Raw genomic sequence first — 15327 nt, 5'->3', positions numbered from 1 at the left:
TTAGCAAACTTTCGTCGATCAACTTTTTCAACTTAAGCTCTTCATTGATTATGTTTTCCAAGTGCTTTCCATTTCTGTGACAGTACGTTTTTTTTTTTTTTTGTCACTAATTGCAATAAGATGATGGCTAAGCTGTAAATGTCAGTTGGCTTAACAGACTCTGCAATGAAAAAGAAAGTAGATAGGGCTTTTTATAGTTTGCTATATTGACAAGGATAGACATGTGGAAAATGTTTGTTTTAAAAATTCATAATTAAGAAGGACAAATATATATAAATGCTAGAAACTGCAACAAAATAGTATTCTAATTTGGTTCTGAATGTTTTCTGATTTTAAGGTTTCTCATTAACCCTTTTTTCCGCACTCCCTAATTAGGTTAACCCCAAAACCACCCCACCCCCCTCTCTCTCTAGTGGTAAGTAGGTGCACTCAGTTTCGTATTATTATTTTTACATTAAAAATCTTACCATTTACAAGTGTAGTCCATAGTTTATTTCTAAAAATCTTACCATACGATTGATATTAAAATGAAGAAATAAACTATGGACTACACTTGCAAGTGATAAGATTTTTAATGTAAAAATAATAATACGAAACTAAGGCCACGTTTGGGAACCAGCCCATTTAGCTAAAAAGCCAAAAGTTACTAAGAAAGTCAAAAGCCAACAACCCATACCAAAAAGTCAAAGATTCTCTTTTCTCTCTATTTTTTGCACATCTTTTTGTAAAAAGCCAAAAAGTCATCCCAAACATACTATTTTTTATCTCATATTTTAGCCAAATAGCCAAAAAGTAACTAAATTAGCCTGTTCCCAAACAAGGCCTGAGTGCACCTACTTACCACTAGAGACGGAGAGAAAAAGAGCAAGGGTGGGGTGTTTTGGGGTTAACCTAATTAGGGAGTGAGGAGAAAAGGGCTAATGAGAAACCTTAAAATCAGAAAACATTCAAAACCAAATTAGAATACTATTTTGCTGCAATTTCTAGCATTTATACATATTTTAATTATGAATTTTTAAAACAAATATTTTCCACATGTCTATTCTTGTCAATATAGCAAACTATAAAAAGCCCTACTTACTTTCTTTTTCATTGCAGAGTGTGTTAAGCCAACGACTGACATTTACAGCTTAGCCGTCATCTTATTACAATTAGTGACAAAAAAACCGTATTCTCACAGAAACGAAAAGCACTTGGAAAACATAATCAATGAAGAGCTTAGGTTGAAAAAGTTGATCGGCGAAAGTTTGCTAAGCTCGGGATGTTCAAAGAAAGAAGACAAGAAAACTATTAGACTGGCACTTGATTGTCTCCATGGCAATAGACCAGATGCATCAAAATTTGTTCAAAAATTGGATAATTTTTTTAGAAAGTATAGGTTTAGGTATACAAACAACCTCAAATGCTTTATAGTTCTATAAATTTCCTTAAATGTAATTACTAGAATTTTTGTATTGGCAACCGGGCTAGACCATGTTAGTAAGGCTTTTATGACTCGAGGAGAGTGAGGGGTTTATCAAGATTACAATTTATATATATGTTGCTAGAGCATACATTTTACACTTTACTATTCTTTTTGAAATATATATATATATACATATATATTTGCTGATTTGTCTCGTAATTATACTTTATGCAAGATGCTAACTTTAGTATATTACTTAAAATGCAAAAATCAAATCTTTTACTCAACACAACTGCATATGTTAGGTTGAGGACGACAAGAGTTTGCTAGGATTTGCAACATAGAGAGGTTTGCTTTGTCTAGAATTCAAGATCTAAGAAAACCAAAATAAGAGAAAGATTAGCACTAAGTTCACAGATATGATGTTTGCATGAATAAAAGACCCATTCAACAGGGCAATAAATCTAACTATGCCCAACCATACTCTCAATACCTGAAGTGTTCCAATCTAAAATTACCACCTTGTTTTCAGAATTCGACTAGCCTAACAATTAGTGTCCATTGAACGTCGATATTATTTCCAAAGACTACTAAAAATTGTGCCACTTTGATGTTGATCTTCTACTCGAATTGCTGACCCAAAGTCGCAAATTATGGCAGAGTAGTCCTATACATCAAAAAAAAAGTTTTTTCTTTTTCTTCTTTTTTTTTTTTTGGAAGTTAGGAGCTAGCTTAAAAGGAAACTATCAATTTTTACTATTCCTTTTTCATAGGAATATTGTGGAAAGGTTTCAAATCAAAGCTAATGTACCTGGCCCAACAAAATATTGTCGGGTTTAAGATCTCCATGTATAATGGCAGGAGTAGCACGCATATGAATGTGGTCCAAGTCAGATGCAATGCCTCTCATAATCTTCTGCACTTGAGCCCATTCTAAAACTGTACAACAACCAATTATTATTGTAAGGTTAGAATATGTATATAAAAAAAATAAGTGTTTCGACATGGTCTTGTTTGATATCACTTATAAGTCATAGCTTTATAAATTATTAGCTTAAAAATTTTAAATGAAGTTATAAATATGTTTAGTGTAGCTTCTAATAATCTGTAAAAATAATTGTACTTGTTTGGTTAAATAAGTTAGCTATAAAATATTATTTTTTTGTAGTACAAATATCTATAACACCCTCAAAAGTCTTGTTTAATAAAATTTAAATGTAACAACTCAGATATACGACAATTAACGTTAAAAAAAAAAAATTAGATATCCAAATGCATGCTACAATTTTACAAATCAATTATCTAGATAATTTTTACAAATAGATTGGCAAATTGTTGCGGCCTAAAGAAGAGAGGGTATGATATTTTTACATCACATCACATGAGGGTTTTTTTTTTTTTTTTTTCGTCTACATAATTTAAGGGTTTCAAATAAATTGAAAAAAATTAGATTATAAGTGGTACCAAACAGGTCTTTATATCATTGTCATAATCATTAAATGGCAAGAAAATTATGAAAAAAAAAAAGAAAACAAAACAAAAGAGCAGTTGTACACTTAAAAACTCAAATGGAGAATTGCATAATAAATGGGTTCTATGTTTGCAAGCAAGCATAAAACCAACAATAAATATGAATGAAAAAGTATTTGACACAATAGTTGCTCGTTATTGTGAACTTATAATTAAGATACAGACATTTCATTTCTATTCTTCTAATGAAAAGCAAGATTTGAAGAAAGCACAAGTCTTTCTTTAATAGAAGTAAACTGTTTATTTGCCATTAACAAAAGAAACAAAAGATCTCTTGCCTAAATTGAGGATTACAAATGCACGACCTTAAACCAAAGGCTCTTATTTTGCTTTTGACATCAATTTGATAACAAAACATGATGCAAGCCAGGCCTATAGAAAATATCTTGAACCAAAGGATTTTAATTGTTTTAGATTAGACCAAGCCCTTGTATAATACAAGAGTACAAGGCTACAAGAGATAATTGCCTCAGTAAAGGAATGTGAATTTGAAAAAAATGAATATGTTATAAAGAGGTATGAGGCACCTAAGGAAGAAGATGCATCTAATATTGAGTAGTGAACATAACTAACTTGAACCATCTCCACTCATGAAATGTAATATTCTATTTATGATTTTGGATCCTTTAAAAGACAAACAATCAAACCAACAAATTGGAAAACGGTGTTTAAATACATATCCAGTCAACATTCTGTAAGTAAATAGTGTTTAAAAAATACATGTCCAAACTCAACATTTCCTAGGTACGAGGCACCTAAGAAAGAAGATACATCTAATATTGAATAGTGAAAATAACTATTTGGAACCATCTCTACACCTGAAATTTAATATTTTATTTATGGTTTTGGACCCTTTTAAAAATAAATAAATAAATAAAAAAAGACAAACAAGCAAATCGAAGGATTGGAAAACGGTGTTTAAATACTTATCCAGTTAACATTCTCTAAGTAAATAAAGTGTTTAAAAAATACATATCCAAACTCAACATTTTGTAGCTATAAGGCACCTAAGGAAGAAGATGCATAATAGTGAACATAACTAATTTTAATCATATGTACACATGAAATGTAATATTCTATTTACAGTTTTGGACCCTTTAAAAGACAAATAATCAAACCAAAGGATTGGAAAATAGTGTTTAAATACATATCCAGTCAAAAGATTAGTCTGGACACTACAAATGTAGGAAGCCCAATTTTAAATTTGAATTCTAATTACCCAAACACAGATAATGCCAAGAAGCCATGAGTATAGAAACCCATTCCAATTTTCCATCCTATAACGTGCCGCTTGAGAGGTTAAGGCCACAACCTGATTATGAACATTTAAACCCATGTTGTAACCCCAAAACTAATGTCAGCAAAAATAATAGATTAAAGGGTAAATTACAAATACACCCCCTGAGATTTGCTTAAAATACAGATTGCCTCATGTGGTTTGAAAAATAACAAATACCCCTTTATTAGAATTTTTTATTTAACAGAATTAACTAAAAAATAAAATTCATAATTGCTCTAATATACAATAATAAAATTACCTAAATTATTAATTGAAACATATTTTTAATATCATTAAAAACTGTTAATTAACTTGATAATTTATTTAAAAAATGGGCGATTTGTTACGAAATTAGAAATGTCAGGGGGTGGAATGTAATTTTCAAAACCATAGGAGGCTATTCGTATTTTAATCGAAGCTCAGGGGGTGTATTTTACTCGAAGCTCAGGGGAAGGAGACAGCTAATCCACATAACGGCCGGCAGTGCCCATTCTTTGAGGAATTGCATGCAGTATTTACAGAAAGAGAGAGACATGCAGCGAACGCTCCTGGAGTCCGAATCTGGAGCTTCACATGCAAAGAAGAGGGTTAAACGAATTGGTGGAGATCCTTTCTTTGAACAATTGTCAGATTATGAATAAATACGAGGATGAAGTAGAGAGCGGCAATCCTCGAAAAAAGAAGGGTAAGTTACAGAAGCGGTTGCGGACAGCTGGATCAAACAAGGCTTCAAGACAACCTAATATGGGTAATACTAATACTAGTGGTAATAATCTTAGCAGTATTCAGGAAATGCTTCAGGAATTTTTGCAGCAACAACAGAGGATCGAGATGTTGTGGAGGGAGTCAATAAAGAGGCATAACTATGAGAGGCAGATGTTTGAGCAGGAGTAACAGCAATCAATGGAGAAGCTTGAAAGGGAGAGCCTGATGGCTGAACAGGCTTGGTGGGAGAAGTGGTATGCTGTCTTGACAATGCTCTTGAACAAACTTATCAATGAAAATAATCCTTGAGGGCAGATTAACTGAGACTTTCACTCAATCAATCTCTTTATAGACTTCAGACTTCGGTGGTATCTTCTTGAATAGTGGTTTGTTGATACCAGAAGTGAATGCGGGAGAAATGAAAAAATTTGAAGTATAAAACATTAAACAAATAGATAGCGATTATTAGAACTTTGGTATACAAATTGGACTTGTTTTTGTTAATTTTTTCCAGATCATAAGCAGCAGCAATTTCAGTTTGTGGAGTTGCCCACTTGCAAGAATTGTATGGTATTCGAGATTTTCAGGTTTCATTCTTACATTTCTTGTACATGTTCACAATGGAGATTGAGATCTATGCTCTGTTCTTCTAATATATAATTTTTTCTTTCTTTTCAATTTATTGGCACATGCTTTCTTTTCTTGCTGAAGTGATGTTTTTTTTAGTTGCTGAAGTGATGTTTTCAATTGATGGAAAGTTGTATACATATTATTTGTAATACTTTTATCTAATGGAATTTAATTTTGGGAGAGGGAGGTGGATGGTAGAACAAAATCCCGAGACATGAGTCTAATTGCTAAGCTTGGCTGACTGTTAAGGGTTTGGTGCTTTTCTGCACTAATGGCCCTTGTTTTTGTGGCATCCAATATAGGCTTTATTTGGTGCAATTTATTCTAATTGTTTACATGGTTTTTTTTTTTTTGTTTTTGGCACATAAAAGGACCAATGACGCTCTTCCATCCTAGCTGGCGAGGCTTGAACCTCTAACCCCTAATAAGTGAGGGCTGGGAAAATGTCATACAAGATGATTATATGAAATTTAGGAATGGAGTGCTTATAAATTTTGTTTTCTTTTTATCAATTTGAGAAATTTTGGATAAAAAAAGCCATACATGTGTGTAGTAAAACATGCCATTCGTGTACTCTTGGTACTTTATTTTTTCTCTTGCCTAGTCTACGTAGGGGTGCTTCTATTTAGTGTTATATTGACTTTTGTTTTAAAAAACCCTCAGAATGTGTACCATATGCACTCCTATTATGTAGAAGGGTGTGTGCTGAAGAGGTTTCCCTATTTGTTTAATAGGTTGTTTATTTGGAATGTTGTTATGACAAATCACATAAGTGAGGCGGTGTATATTATAGAATTTCTTTACAAAATTTACGGGATTGCTGAATCAAATCAATGTTGTCAAGTTATAAGGTTAGATATTGATAGAACCAAGTCTCATCCCACTTGACCCTTTTACTTGCTTTTAAGATATAATAGATGGAGCACATTGAAACGTTTTTCGAGTACAAAATGAATAAATTAATGGTTTTAAAGTGTCATTAAGGAGACAGCATTAAAGGTGATTAATTTGAAGAGGAAAGAAGCCATATGCATTTATATATGCAAATTAAAGAACCTTCATATGCTACTTCTTCACATTGTAACGTTTTTCAAGTGCAAAATGAATTAATTAATGGTTTTAAAGTGTCATTAAGGAGACAAAGCATTAAAGGTGATTAATTTGAAGAGGAAAGAAACCATATGCATTTATATATGCAAATTAAAGAACCTTCATATGCTACTTCTTCCAAATATGAGGACTCTCATATTTATTTGGTAACTTTGTGCTTGATGTGTTATTTTTTTGAGGAGAATAGAGTAAGAAGAAGTTACAGAGCGTGACAATAAGACTCGATAACAAAACTTTATCTACTAGGTCAACCTTTAGTCGTTTGTTATCTGTTTAATTTGAGATAGAATTTTGGCTAATTCCCTCTAAGTCTTTTACACACTAAAAAACTTCCACAGGTCCTCCTACCATACCCTTCTTAGGTAACATGCTATGGCTTCTCAAATCCTCCCAAGATTTCTCCAACTTGGAAACCATCCTCCGCCGGCTACGCACCAAACATGGCCCCATTCTCACTCTCCATATCAGTTCACGGCCTTCCATCTTCATAACTACTTGTGAACTCACCCACCGAGCCCTAGTCCAAAATGCCACTATCTTCACCAACCGCCCACAAGCTATCGAAACCACCAAAGTTATCTTTAGCAACCACCGCATTGTTAGTTTTGCGGCCTACGGATCATTGTGGAAGGTTCTACGCCAAAACCTTGCATCTATCTTACATCCTTCTCAGTTAAATGTATACTCTGGTGGTCGTAAATGGGCATACGACGTATTAAAAAAAGAACTACTAGACATAGTTGAACAACCAGAATCAAAAAACAAAGCTATCCTTGTTCAAGATCATTTTTAACATGTTGTGTTTTGTTTATACATGTGTGTTGGAGAGAAACTAGAAGAGAAGGTGATAAGAGACATAGCGGCGGTGTAACAACTGGTCCTTGCCAATTTCATAAGATTCAATGTGCTCAACTTCATGCCAAGGTTGGGAAAAATTGTGTTTCGAAAGCTTTGGAAAGAACTCTTAGAGACTCAAAAGAAGCAAGAAGACGTCCTCGTTCCACTCATAAGACAACGTCGGAAGAAAATAAACAATACAAAAGAGGGAGACGAAGGTGAATCCATTGTCTCCTACGTCGATACCCTTTTTGATCTCCGACTTTCCCAAGCAAACAATGCTAGAGCAGAGCTCTCTGAAGACGAGATGCTGAGTTTGTGTTCGGAGTTTATCAATGGCGGTACTGATACATCCACCACCACATTACAACGAGCTATGGCTAACTTAGTGAAACACCAAGAAATTCAAGAAAAGCTATATAGAGAAATCAATGTGGTGGTGAAAAGACGAGAGGAGATCAAAGAACAAGACTTGAAAAAAATGCCATATTTAGAGGCCATAGTGTTGGAGACTTTAAGAAGACATCCACCCGGGCACTTCATATTGCCACGTGCCGTGATAGAGGACACTGATGGAAGGCTACGATATACCAATGAATGCCATGGTGAATTTCACAGTGGCAGAGAAGGGTTGGGACCCAAATGTGTGGGAAGATCCAATGGAGTTTAGACCAGGGAGGTTTATGAGTGAGAAGGGAGGAGAAGAGAAGGTGGTGTTTGACATAAAAGGAGCTAAAGAGATCAAGATGATGCCTTTTGGTGCAGGAAGGAGGGTTTGCCCTGCAATTACATTGGCATTGCTTCTTCAAAAGTATTTTGTGGCTAATTTGGTGAGGGATTTCAAGTAAGTGAGGGTCGTGAAGAAGTTGACTTGCGTGAGAAACAAGGCTTCACCATGGTCATGAAAAATCCACTCCAAGCCCACATCAACCCAAGGATGAATTAAAGAATATTGCTACGGACTCATAATTTGTGCGCTGGAACACACATTAATTCTTTTCGGATATATTTATGGGCATAAGATGACTAGAATGTTTAATGCTCACCACTTCAATAGCTATACCAATAAAGACGTTTTTTCATAATATTATCGTAGCCATTAAACTAATACATCAATATTATAAGACATATATTTCAATATACAAGATATGATAATATTATTTTTTCATTTATATAATTAATATTTTTTGATGAAAAATTAATTATGTCAAATTTATAAGAATTGCTGTATTTTTTCAAACCTAAAGAAGGTGAGTGCAATTTTTTTTTTTTTTTTTAAATAATTAAACCCACACTAAAAAGTCATAAAAAAGTTTAAAAACTTTCAATATTAATTGAAAACATTCGTATAAAATAAAAATTAATAAAAAGAAGAAAAAGAAAATAAAGATTGGTGTAGATAATGTCTAAAATCTCCCCTCGTGTTTTTCCATTTTTTTATATTTTAATTTTGGAAGTAATGATAATGGGTAGTCCATGGCCGATAATAAGCGTCAAATTTAATCATATTTTTTAGCCAATAGAGAGTCGTTGCTCCTTTCATTTGAGAAATTATAATTTGATTCAAGACAACATCATGTGAGGTACTTATTCCATTCTTATTGGTTAGATTTTTTTATTAGTGTGACATACTAAAGTATTACAGTCTATTCATCAGACCATTCACTTATCAAATAATGATAGAGCACAAACTAAAGTTGCACCTGAATCACCCAATAACTTCTACATTCATTTTCATTTCACCATTATCACCAACATTGAACCGACGTGCATTTTGCATTGAATATTTACTCGATAGATAGAGAGAAAGAGAAAGAGAACAGGAAGAGCTTTCACTCCAAATGAAATCCAACCACATACATATAATAATAATAATAATAATAATAAGCCAAAATGACAACTTTTTTCTTGTGTCCTTAGCTATTAGTATATTCTCTAGACCCAAATAAGCACACCATTGATCACAACTTCTTAAAACAAATTTATGTCAATTGAATACACTTATTTTTGTGTTGTAAAAAAAACAACCTCAATCATGTTATTAAAAAAAGCAAACTTTCAAACTTTTTAACTAACACTTAATACTGCATTTGGTTAGGAGATTTAGAAAGTGATTTGAAAAAAGAAAAAGAAACTGTGCGTAAAACTAGGCGAAATATAGGTATATTTTATTTATATTTCACCTACCTTTTCCGTTTTCCTTTCCAAAATCTCTCAACTAAACACGGCGTAAAGAAAAGTTGTCGGATCCATGAGATTTTTCTGATTCACGTGGACGGATGCTTTACGTGAATTGTGAGATTAGTCAAGATATGTGTAAGCTTGACTCGGACACTCAGTTATGAGGAAAAAAAATAATAATTTGTTAGACAATAATTCATCCACGTGATGTAAAAACTTGACCCTTGATCATCAATATAATAAGAGTAAAAATTAGAAAAATGTTAGGGACACTAAATATTTTACCAAATATTCTACTAACTGTCTTACATGGGTGTGGAACCCACACCATGTGGGTCCCGTGTGGGACCTATACCCATGTGAGATATTTGGTAAAACATTTAGGATGTGTTTGTTTTGAAGGATTTGGGTGTGGGATTGGACTATTAGTCCCACCGGACTATTAGTCCATTGTTTGCTTCAAAAGTTTTGCTTCGGACTAATAGTCCCCCGGACAATTAGTCCCATATTTGTAAGACTATCTTATCCCATGGGGAAGTGGGATAAAAACCATGAGATGAACCATGAGATTAGACAATGAAATTACATTTTTACCCTCTAGTATTTAATCATGTATTATATTTAATAAAATTCAAAAAAATTTAAATATCTCAATTTAAAAATAAAATAATTTTATTTAATTTTTATTTTTGTTTTATTTATTTAATTTTTTTAAATATTTTTTTATAGATATTTTATTGATGTTTTATTTTAAAATTTTGTTTATATTTTATTTAATTTCATTATTTAAATTTTAATAGATGTTTTATTTTATTTCATTATTTAATTATTATTATTATTTAAAATAAATTTATTTAAAATTTTAATTAAAAAATAACATATATTTGTATTTATATTTAATTTTTTAAAAATAAATTTATTTAATTGTGCAAAAAATAAAATAAAACATATTTTTATTTAATCTAGCTAAAAATAATTAAAATATTAAAGTTATGTTTAATATTGCTATTACTTAGTAAATAATTAAAAAAGATAAAATAGTCATTAGAGCATTTATCCTTTTTCATAATATCCAAAATAAATATTGGATTCACTAAAAATAGTCCAATCCAGACATCTAATCCCATGACTAAACAAACATAGGATACAAATCCAGTCCAACCAAATAGTCCAGGACAATGCATCCCAGTAGGCAGATGGATTACAATCCCCTATCCGTCCAAACAAACACACCCTTAGGGGCACCAAATGTAAAATATTTGGTGAAAAATAATAAGTTTAACATACATTATTTTTCACCAAGTTTAGTAAATTATAAATGTTTTACCCTTGGTACACCAAATGTTTTACCCTGATTTAACATACAAACTGGGATGGAATTCTTGTGATTGAATCATAAGCCCCTTGGCCACTTGTATGCTGCTAAATTTTTAAGAAAAAATGAAAATATATTATGATGCAATCTGTCATCATCAACACTACATATGCAATAGAGCAAACAACAAAATAATTATAAAAATAAAAAAATAAAAAACTATCAAGTCTAGGGAAACTAATGAATCCAGACCAATCTTAAATCCTAATTGCTTTGGTTCAATTATGCATAACCAATTCAATTCTTGATGAAAAACTGAAACAGTAAGAATGTTTTTCTCTTTTCTTTGATAAAGGGCATATTTATAAAAATAAAATTTAAAAAAAAAACCCAACATGCACACGAATTATAATCAAGAAAACCCCATTACTGTAATCAACAGAAAAGCAAGACAATCAAGAAAAGCAAGAAAACATACCTCCTTGAGATCACCTTTTCGGGCACCAATATGAAGCACAGTCCAACCTCGATCGTCCCTGTCGCCCCCAGACCTATACACGCGTCTGCTCCGGCGAGTTAAACCCAACTGGTCGTCTTGAGGCATACCTTTTCCTATATATTAAAAAGAGCCAGAAAACTACGAAGCTTCCAAATTCAAAGAAAACCCTCAAATTTCCAGCTTTAAACAGCAAGACTGATCTTATCCTTAACTCACTACACAAAACCCAAAAACTTTAATCGATAAAACTTCAACCTACCGATAGAACTTGAAGCGATAGATAAGATCTGAAGATGAGATATTTCAAGGCTTTTTTTTACACGATTGAGACAACAGAAAACGCAAAAATAGAGTGGCAAAAACAATTAGCGAGAGGAGTGATTGGCCATGTTGTAGGGAGCAAAGGGATTCAAACCAGGGCCGAGAACTCGAAGATTGCGAAGTTTTGTGACCAGCGATGACGATGAGAAGCGAAATAGGAAAGAGATTATCATTATTGAATTGCCAACACCCTAATTGATTGAATTAATAAGCAAAGAAATCGATTTTGATGAAAAATCAGACGAATTCTGGTAGAATTTGGAGAGAATTTGGAGATTACATAGTAATTTGTAGATCGAGAAAGAGAGGAATGAAGAGAAACTCAAAAACCCTAGATCGCAGAGATTGCGAATGTTTTGGGTGGAGTGGTATTTATAGAGTGGTATGGGATGGGGAATGCTATTCGTGATCCAATTGGACCCAGTTGGCGAGGTTTGGGGTTTGTTTGTTTGTTTGTTTGTTTTTTTTTTTTTTTTTTTTTCATTTGAGAATGTATTATTTTAATAATTTTTTAATTTTTTGATTAAAATATGAGGTAAAAAATTAATATGTTTAGGATGTAAAAAGTAGAGAGAAAATAAAATTTTTGACTTTTTGGTATAAGTTACTAGCTTTTTAATTTTTTTAACAACTTTTTGACTTTTAAGAGCATCTCCAATGGAGCTGCTATATCAGTTGTCAAAGCTAAAAAATGACAGAAATGGCAAAAATCAGTCTCCAATGGTCTGCTATTTCCCTTGCCAAAGATGGCAGATGCCATATGTGTTCTCAAATATGGCAAGTGAAATAGCAGATGCCAACATTGCCAGATCAGCAAAATCCAACAGAAATTGGCACCAAATTCAGTTGAGAAAACAACAGAATTAATCCAGTAGGGAAGCTATTTTCCAAAATCAAACCCAATTTTTACAATCAAGCAAATTTCACATGAAGACAGATCGTGTATTTATATATATATGATCATTGGAGATGAAGACAGCTTGTATATATATATATATATGATCAAAATCAAACCCAAAATATATATATATATATATATATGATCAAACCCATGAACCTCTGCTGACCGTATATATATATATATATATATGATCAAAATCAACCCCAAAACATATATATATATATGATCAAACCCATAGCAAACCGTATATATATATATATATATATGACCAAAATCAAACCCAAAACATACCCTGACCGTATATATATATGTGATCAAAATCAACAAAATCAACCCCAAAACATATATATATATATATATATATATATGATCAAACCCATAGCAAACCGTATATATATATGACCAAAATCAAACCCAAAACATACCCATTAAAGACATAGCAAACCGTATATATATATATATATATATATGATCAAAATCAAACCCAAAACATATATATATATATATATATGTAATATGTATATATGAAGACAGATATTTTTTATGGAGACCAAAACACATAAAAACAGAATTTTTTGATGGAGATCAAGACAAATCAAAATATATATATATATATATATATGCAGATAGATCAAAACATATATATATATATAGATGAAGATTGTACCAGAGGGGGTTTCGATCTTGGAGGAGAAGGGGGAGATCGGGTTCCGATCATGGAGGAGAAGCGGTTCCGATCTTGGAGGAGGGGGTTTCGATCTTGGAGGAGAAGGGGAGATCGGGTTCCGATCCTGTGCTCTGTTTGGTTTGTGCTCTGTTTAATTTCGGCCATGGAGGAGTAGACACAGTGAGTGAGAGGGAGATGAAGGGCTGTGGAGGAGATGAGAGGGAGATGAGAGTGAGAAGAGACAGAGATAGATGTATGCAAAAGAGTGATGGGTCAGTGTAAATAACAGAGCCGTTGGGCTCTGTTTGGTTTGTTCAACTAAAAAAAAAAATTGAAATTAATTTTTACAACGGCTCTTTAAACGGCTATTTGCCAAACGGTAATAAATTTGATTTCTATAAATTGAAACCTTTCTTTCACTTTTATTTCACACAAATATTTACATTTAATTTTTCTTTTCTCCTCTCCTCTCTTCTTTGAATTTAATTTCACAACAAACCTCTTAAATTATATTCTTTTTAGTTTTTTCATCCAATCACTATGGAAGGTTCATCAAAAACAAAGAGAGGAAAATCATTCACCGTTGAAGAAGATATGGCAATTTGTAAATCTTGGTGTCACATTTCGGAAGACCCAATTGTTGGCAATTCGCAATCGTATGCTCACTTTTGGGGAAGAATTTACGAAAATTTTTGCCTGCTTCAGAATGATCAGTCCAGAACACAAGTGTCTATTCAATCTCGATGGGGTATAATCATGAAATGTTCTAACAAATTTCGGGGATGTTTAGCACAAGTCGAAAATCTTCACCCAAGTGGGATTTCTCAAGTTGATATAGTAAGTTTTTATTTTCAATTATTATGTTTAGTTTCTTATTCTGGTATCGTATAAAAATTACGTAATTAAATAATGTTTCAATATGAAAACATTTAATTTTTTGGAATATTAAATAATGTTTATTATTTATTATTCAATTATTATTTATTTTATTTAAAGAATGTTTTGATTTTCAATTACATTTAATTTTTATCTACAATTTTTTTTAAACAGATGCTTCAAGCAAAACTGTTATACCATCAAGATGAAAACAAACATTTCGCTTTTGAACATTGTTGGCCAATATTGCAAGACAATATCAGGTGGCAAGATGTAGCTCCCACGAATACGGTAAAGTCAAGGATGCATACAGTGTTTACCCCTAATTCAGCCCCTGATTCTCCTATGGAAAACTGCATTTCTCTTGAAGATGACACCAGTCCAAGTGTTGGTAACAATCCAACTGTCGGTGAAGGCAGTGTCTCTGCAAGGGGTAAAAGGCCGATGGGTAGGAAATCTACAAAAGAATTATTTCGGAAAAATCAAGTCGCTCAAGCTGAAGTTCAAAAAATGAGCACACAACTGGACACATTTAACCAATACCTTGCTGAGAAGGAAAAGAAAAAAGATGAAAGAGAAGAAAAAAGGATTCAAGCACTGCAGGAGATGAAAGAACTTGAGATGAAAAAACATAACTTCGAGATCAGAAGACAAGAACATGAGATGAGAAAGGAAGAACACCAAATAATGACTACAGACATTTCTCATTTGGACCCTCAGATGAAAGCGTATTACACAATGCGAAAAAATGAGATTTTCGCCAAGTGGTCCTCAAATGTGAGCAGCCCAAATTTTTATTTCCCCCTACCTCCTGATGAATAATTACGGGATAATGTATTTTTGAAATTTGCAATATCATTTATATTTTGATGTAATTGTCAGTCTTTATTTGCAATGTAATTTTTATTTTGTAATGAAATTCCTTGTTGTTTTTTTATTTTATTTTTTAGTATTTTGTACTTCACAATGTAAAAAAAGACATTTTATGAAAAGACATTAACTGACATTAAAAGACATTGTAAAATAAAAAGACATTAAATGAAGAACATTTTATTCGAATAAAAAGACATT

At 32.3% G+C, this 15327-nt stretch overlaps 1 long non-coding RNA gene and 1 pseudogene across 6 annotated transcripts in view; one reads left to right on the top strand and one right to left on the bottom strand.

Moving 5' to 3' along the window:
* LOC114311291 (uncharacterized) overlaps positions 1-12234 on the bottom strand; it is a 37022-nt gene extending 24788 nt beyond the window's left edge. For 5 of the 6 annotated variants that reach the window (XR_014332185.1, XR_014332188.1, XR_014332184.1 and 2 more), the window contains exons 1-2: positions 11471-12225; positions 2217-2344 (exon numbers count right to left, since the gene is read on the bottom strand). This is a non-coding gene — a long non-coding RNA (uncharacterized LOC114311291). Of the gene's footprint in view, positions 1-2216; positions 2345-11470 lie in introns of all 6 variants that reach the window. The other variant, XR_014332187.1, reaches the window with a different exon arrangement.
* On the top strand, positions 5118-8442 carry LOC145792518 (cytochrome P450 89A2-like; annotated as a pseudogene).
* Positions 12235-15327: the final 3093 nt, after the last annotated feature.

This window comes from Camellia sinensis, chromosome 6 (assembly GCF_055761805.1).
Source record: "Camellia sinensis isolate YWXY chromosome 6, ASM5576180v1, whole genome shotgun sequence".
Classification (NCBI taxonomy): domain Eukaryota; kingdom Viridiplantae; phylum Streptophyta; class Magnoliopsida; order Ericales; family Theaceae; genus Camellia; species Camellia sinensis.
This window is presented reverse-complemented; position numbering and strand designations above follow the sequence as displayed.